Raw genomic sequence first — 7,534 nt, 5'->3', positions numbered from 1 at the left:
AATTGCATGATTCTAAGTGTTTTAGAGGTATGTTTCAAGCGTTTTATACATATGTTGCAAAAGTAAATCGGGATGTTATACATGTTGCAATGGTTGTATACGTATGTTGCAAAGCTCCTGTTCTCAATGTTTCATCTATTTTTTTTCGACGTATGTTGCAACTGTGTTTATCGGATGTTGCATATGTTTTCACACGTATGGTACAAGTGTTTTATCTGGATATTGTGTATGTTTACAATGGTTTCAAGTGTTTTTCATGTGTTTTTTCAAGTGTTTCAAACGCACGTTTTAAACGTTTTAATTGTTTTCAGACATATGTTTCAATTCTTGCATCTGGATGTTTCAAAACTAGATCGAGTGTTGCGTCTCCCTCTTCGCCTTTCTGCTGTCTCGCCTCAGTGTCAGGCGTGGGAAGGCGGAGACGGTCCCCACTGGAGCGGGCGGGCCCACGTGCTTGCGGGCGGGCCCAAGAGGCAAGGCGTGGGTGGGGCCACGTGCTTGTGGGTAGGCGCAACAGGCGAGACGTGGGCGGGCAAGCACGGGATGCGGGATTGGGGGCAGCGGCGCGACGTCAGGCTAGGGTCCGGACGCTTGCGGGCGGGCGCAGCTTGTGACACGTGGGTAGGCAAGCGCAGGACGCGGGAAGGAGAGCAGCAGCGCGGCATCGAGCTAGGGTCTGGACGTGCGGACACTACATCTGTAAAGCACACATTAGCGGCCATATGTTTGCGGTTACTTAATTAGCTTGGCTTAATTAAGTCTCGGCCTGGCCTTTGATAAGCCTCGCCTGGTGTAGAGTATCGACTCGGCCTACATCTGTAAAGCACACATTAGCGGCCATATGTTTGCCGCAGAGGTCAGGCAACATTATCCACTCGAAACTTTGCAAGTAAGCATCCTCTCCGTCACTGCAGATGCTTTTAGTTTGCGGTTACTTAATTAGCTTGGCTTAATGAAAATTATCCTGCCATAAGAACCTAGCTTTCTCTTTAACCTAGGCAGACGGAATCTGATGCGTGCCGTAAGCAAAAGATCACGTGTAGGGACTTCTTTGTCAGCTAGCGCTGGGTGTTCTATCAACTCGACCTAATTTTTTACAATTTAATCTTTTTCTTGAAAAAAATTTACGTTTAGTCTTCTGAAAGAAGTAAACTCATCTTTGAACCTTAGGATCGGCGTCACGACTTATAACGTCGAGGTGCCTGACCGAGATTCTAGATGGCGTTGACATGGCCGGTACCGGCGCCGAGGTCGACGCCACATATCTTGACACCGACCTCGGTGCCATGTATCTTGGTACCGACCTCGGCGCCACGGACTCGCCGAGCATAGATAATCAACAGGAACCTCTCGTCGTCTGCGACGTCTGTCACTTTATCTGGTTTTAATTCAAAAGCTAGCGTGTAGCAGTGCTGTGAGTGTCCGGCAGCAGCAGCGCCAATGCTTTAATTCAAAAGCTTTGTCTGCGGCATCTGCCACTTTGTCTCAGTATCCGTGCGTATCCCCCGCCGCTTTGCATTGGTGCCATATCTCTTGGATATGCTAGCGCCTTGTTCACTTTGTAAATTTTTTTAATCCGATGAATAGTACCACTTTCGTCTTATTTGGCAAATATTGTCCAATCGTGGACCAACTAGGCTCAAAAGATTCATCTCGTGATTTCCAACTAAACTGTGTAATTAGTTATTTTTTTACCTACATTTAATACTCCATGCAAGCGGCTAAAAATTGATGTGATGGAAAGAGAGTGAAAAAACTTAGAATTTGAATGGCATCTAAACAAGGCCTAGGTTTCAATACGCCAGCTAGCAGCGTACTACTACTGACTGCAGCCATATTTCGCAGGTGGGGCCTGGGCTGGTAGGTTCGTCTTATTCGTTTGCTTATAAACCATATTTTTTTAAGTTAACGAATGATGTTTTTCTCTCATAATAAATCAGTCAACCATACTTTAGCAATGGCTCACGAGCCTAGCGAATAGTCAACTATTCGTTTGTTCGCTACAAAGCAAAGCTGCGCACAGCTCTTCGCCCTGCGCTGGGATAAGACGATATGCTGTGAGCGAGCGTGACGGCCGGGCACGCGGGACCTGACCTGCGCCGGTGGTGGTGCAATGCTCCTGCTACAGTGCTACTAGTAGTACTCCTACTGTGCAAATGCTGCAGCCGTGTGCCCATGCGCAGTGTGCAGTGCCTTGGTCAGGTCAGGGTCATGGCAGTGAAAGCCCACCCAACCTTTTATCTCGGCGCCAAGACTCATGGCATCGACCCCCAAGATCTAAAGATGAGTTTAAGTCTTCCAAAATGCCAAATATAATTTTTTTTCAAAAAAAAATGTCAAATTGTAAAAAATTAGGTCAACTCGAGGCTCTTGACCTACAGTGGTGCTCAACCTTTGCTGGCCTATAAATAACTGACATACGATATGAGTGTACTCCCTGCCTCCAGGAAAGAATACAATTATGGGATCCGTGCCAGTCAAAGTGATTCAAGTTTGACCGAGCTTATAGTAAATAATAGAGAAAATTATCTGTTGGACATCCAAACTAATGGTCATTTGCTGGCGGACACCCACTTTGGAGCATTTTGCCAGAAGACGCTCTGGTTCGTTGAAATTAGGCCACAGGACACCGTGGGCCGGTTTCAGCCGGTTGAGGAGAGAGATAATTTTGTTTTGGACATCCGGTGCCCCTGAGCCACTTGGGTCTATCTCCAACCGGGTCAGGTTGGACCCCATAAGAACCGTCCCCGACCCGACGTCGAACACCCCCCCGGAGGCCGCCACATCGACCATCTCCGTCACCTCCGTGTCCCTCCACCCACCCTGCCTCAGGACGTGGCCGAGCTGGTCAAGGTAGCTGTCAACCCAGTACGGGGTCCTAGACCGTTGGAGGACCACGACGACGTGGTGGATGCCGACGAGAAGGACGAGTCGTGGCGGCGGCGATCGGACGTCGCGTCGCTCCAGAACTTGATCCAGCACTGCGCCTTGCCGCCGCAGACTGCGTCAAGGTTGCGGTGCATGCACGGCGTGGCAGCGCCGACGGCGGTCTCACCGGCGTGCGATGCCCACGGGTCCAGCGACTGGAAGCAGGCGTCGCGGGTGAAGAAGTGGAGGAGGTCGAGGCCGCAGCAGAGGACACGGTCGTTAGTGACAAAGAACACCGGGTTCCCCCCGAGGCAGGGGCAGCAGGGCAGGAAGCAGCGGTCGAAGAGAGGAACGAGCAGCGGCGCGCATCAGATGGCGGCGCGGGCCAGCCGCAGCGCGCGGTCGGGGTCGGCGGGGCGTGTGCATAGCTCCACTGCGCCATGGGCTACTGCGGTGGGTGGCTCCAGTGCGGCGGGCTCGACAGCGCGGCGCGCCGCATCGCTAGCGCAGGTGAACCTCCACCACGGCAACAACAACAATGACCAGACCTCATACGGGTGAGGAAGCTGGAGGCGGCGACGGCGTAGGCGAGGATGCCGTCTTCGGTCCCAGCCGGCTTCCCCGCGTCCTTTCCCTCCTCTGCTGGATTGGCGCCACCTGGAGCTCCCAACTGGATCCATCGGCGTAGATAAACTCCTCTACCACAGGTGTATGCAACCACGCGTCCCTCCTGTTTGTTATGGCGCCGTGCTGTGCTGACTGCCTTGATACGTCCTTCGCGTCGCCCACATGTTGATGGCTGGCCTGCTCGTGGATGATCTTGGACGGGAGCGGCATGGTGGCTTGGCGTAGCTGGGGCGTGCGCGTAGGTGCGCTCCCTCCATGCGGCAAGCAGCAAGGAGATGTTGCGTGAAAGCGTATGTTTTAATTGTTTCAGATTTTTTAGAAATATGTTGCAAGTGTTTCGAATGGATGTTGCAAAAGTAGATCGGGATGTTGCATATGTTACAATGGCGCCTATACACGCATATTTCAAACATCTGTTCAAACTGTTTTAGCTGTTTCTTAGACGTATGTTGTAAGGGTTTATATCTGGATGTTGCATATCTTTTACGCATATGTTGTAGGTGTTTTATCTAGATAATGTGCTTGCAACGACTTCCAAGTGTTTTCAGGCGTTTTGCATGTGTTTCAGACATACGTTCAAGTGTTTCAGTTGTTTCAGACGCATGTTTCAAGTATTTCATTTGAATGTTGCAAAAGTAGATCTGGTGTTATACATGTTGCAATGGGACCCACCTGTCGCTGCCGCCTGTTGCAGATGCTGGGCCGCCGTGCATGTGGTTCCCGTGTGAAGCAGGCGCAAGCGGTCCCCCGCATGCTCGATACGTAGCGGGGTGCAGCATGCGGTCCCCACAAGCATGCGGGAAATGGAGCTCAAGCGGACGGTTCCCATGTGTGAACGGGCGGTGTGGGCAGGGCGACACGTCCACGCGACGCGGGCACCGGAAACGAAGGAGGTGCAGGAAATGGAGAGATGCGTGAGGCAAACAGGCACGGGCGTCCGGTCAGACGTCCGGGCGCTAGCATCTCCCCTTCTAAGAATCACTAAATTGAATTCACACTACTACATGTACATGATGATCAGTAATTGTCTAAATAAAGTGCATTCAGTAAGGAATAAAAAAAATCATCACAATCACTAACTAGTTCTCGACAAAGTTACCTCTTCCCTTTGCTTTTCTCTTATGTAATTCCGCATGAACTCCAGCACAGGAATCAGAGCCGTCGGCGATCATCATCTGCAGGAACCTGTCCCTATTCATACCACGCCACTCACTTCCGAGTTCTGCGAACGCATCCTCCAGATCTGTGGCGACCCCTTCCACGGCCGAGGCAAGGTCGCCCAGCGTCTTGCCGGCCCGCTGGAGCAGGTGCTGGACAGCCCTGAGCTTCTGCTCCTCCATGGGGCGCAACGCGGCATCCTTGTGGTGGAAGGGGCAGAGGGCCACCATCTGCGGCTTGAAGACGTTTTTGCCGGTCTTGAAGTGTGGCGGCACGCGGAATATGCGGTGTTTCGACTTTCGACCATGTCTGCACCGTCGCCGGCGGCTCGGCGCCGTCGACCTCGTCCTCCATATCTACCACCCACATATTCTGCATGCATGCAATGTAACTAACTCCTACGGTCAGTTTGGCACTCTCATACACTTGCTCATCAGGTGAGGACCGCAGGCACGGTATATGTAGGCCAGGAAAGGTTGAGCACATGGAGCCTCAAGCTGCCGGAACACCCGACGGTGAGCCGGTGACAAAGAATTGAAGTCCCTGGGAGCCTAAAGCTAGGCACGACAACAACTGAGGAAAAACTACTTAAGGTCCCTAGATCTTCAATTAGCTTGAGGCCCTTGAGGCATCGGTGCCATTGCCAGACGATACTGTGTGATCTCATCTTTGCAAATAGAAGCCACTTGTCTTGGGCTGAGAGATTTCTGTTGGAAGATCCTTATGTCTCTCTTTCCATATGTTCCACTAGAAGTATATTAAAATTCCGTCCACTTCCCTCTGAGTTTTGTTAAATTTCCGTCCACCAATAACTATATATTGACCCTGTAGTGTTAACTGAATCCAAAAACGACAAGTTGAACCACTGCTTTAAAATGCCCCAAACCTCCTTGGTGAATGGACAATCCTTGCATAGTTGAACTGGCGTTTCCTGATCATTATTGCAAAGCTTGCAATCTGTATCGTCGCATAATCTGGATCCTTGGAACCATGACATGCGACTTCCAACACTCCTGAAAATAGAATCATGTCATTTTTAGTTGGGGTGGGGGGATCAGATACCATATTATGTACATTTGTAACTAATAGAGCGAGTCATAATTTTGGATAATACAGTTTGATTGTGTACACTCTTTCAAAGTTTCAACTGACGTGATAGAAGGAAGTGTTTGATTAAATGCCCAGCATTACTGCCATGTTTAACTCAAAATTCGAGCAGTAACACTGTATATGAATGTTTTGTACATCGTCTGCGCTAAACACCAAAGAATGGTATGTACAAGTATGCACTCATGTCCCCCATCTCGTCTTCGTAGCTTACCAGCACAATGAATTTCACAGTATGTCACATCATGTATCCATGTTTCATGTGCGGAGTGGAGAAGCCTTCTGTAATGAGCGGTCTTCGGTAACTCAAATCCTCAGCCGCGTAATCGACTATCTAACAATTTGGAAAAAGCGCTTCATCCTCAGGAGAGCTGGCAGCGCTGATGCTATTCATTCTTGGCTTCTGTATCTGCACAACTGCAGAATTCAGTCTTCTGTAACTAACTAGCATCCTGTAAACTCTGTAACTTTGTTTCGACTTTGTCTAATAAAGTTTCCAGGTGGGGATCCCCCCCCCCCCCCCCCCCCCCCCCCCTAGTTCACCTAAAAAAAATGTATCCATGTTTCCATCAAAAACATTGGATCTCGAACCATGACATGCGACTTCCAACTTTGGAAACGACCACCAGTCTTGTAGGTCCATGTGGCTCCACAACATTCAACTCCAAGTATTCAGCAGAACAATGGTGTGGCTACCTTGCTATACAAAGAAGACTCTCCAAGTCCGAACCAGATGTTCGGAACAAACAAATAGCCTCTTCCTCTTGATGGCTCTGTTCGTTTAAACTTATCAGCTAGAATCTACAGTATACAATAAAATAGCTTCAGCCGGCTGTAGATGGAACCATAGGATCAACATGTAGCATGCCAGCAAAGACGGACATCAGTTCCACAAGGACCCCTCTGTAGAGTCAGACTCCAAGCTAGCTACTGTAACTCTGTAAGTACTCGGGATCCTCAAATCAATAACAGTGTAGACTCGTGACACATCCATATCATGAACGGCTGGGAATTGGATCTTCCGGTGGCTTTCAGCAAAATCTCTGATTGTGCGTTTAAGAGTTCTACCACCCTTCGCTTGCATGTAACCTTGATGGCTTCTTATATTATCATTGGTCCTGCTAATCGTTTCTGTGGCTTATAAGTCGGCTGATGCTGTTTTGTTATGAGAGAAAAATACTGTATCATGACTGATAAGCATGGCTGATACGATCAAGCGAACAGTAAAGATAGTCTGAACCAGCATCCTGAAGCACCTTGAGCCTGCTGTAAATACTCGTGACACATCTATACCTTGATGACTTCTTATATTATCAACCAGCATGTTCGAAACCTATAGTAGTTCTGTTGTCGGTCCACGTGACCCATGTGGCATATGAAGAGTTGTAGTTAGTTGGTGGATTTTAGGGGTTTAGGGTTTAGTCAACCTTGAAAGTTTAGGAGGGTGAGGGCCACCTTATAATCTTTTATGGTCCAAATGTTGTACCTTCGGGTTAAACCTTTTTATATGCAGCAAGAACGAAAGTATAAGATAGGTGCTACGTATACAGGCCCATTCCACATGAGTCGTTGTGCCATATAAGCAATTTTTGGACGCGGGGGTGTTAAGCAATTTTTGGACGTGGGGTGTTAATGGTAGTAATAAAAGCGGTTAGGGCACCCGCCTTCAGAAAGAGCGATTAACATGCACTGATTGGCAAGAGATATGCAAACCTCGCTACATACTAAGCCTAAGCTTAGAGCAACACGTAAATATGGTGGTTTAACTAGCTTA

Source organism: Miscanthus floridulus, chromosome 10 (assembly GCF_019320115.1).
Source record: "Miscanthus floridulus cultivar M001 chromosome 10, ASM1932011v1, whole genome shotgun sequence".
Lineage (NCBI taxonomy): Eukaryota > Viridiplantae > Streptophyta > Magnoliopsida > Poales > Poaceae > Miscanthus > Miscanthus floridulus.
This window is presented reverse-complemented; position numbering follows the sequence as displayed.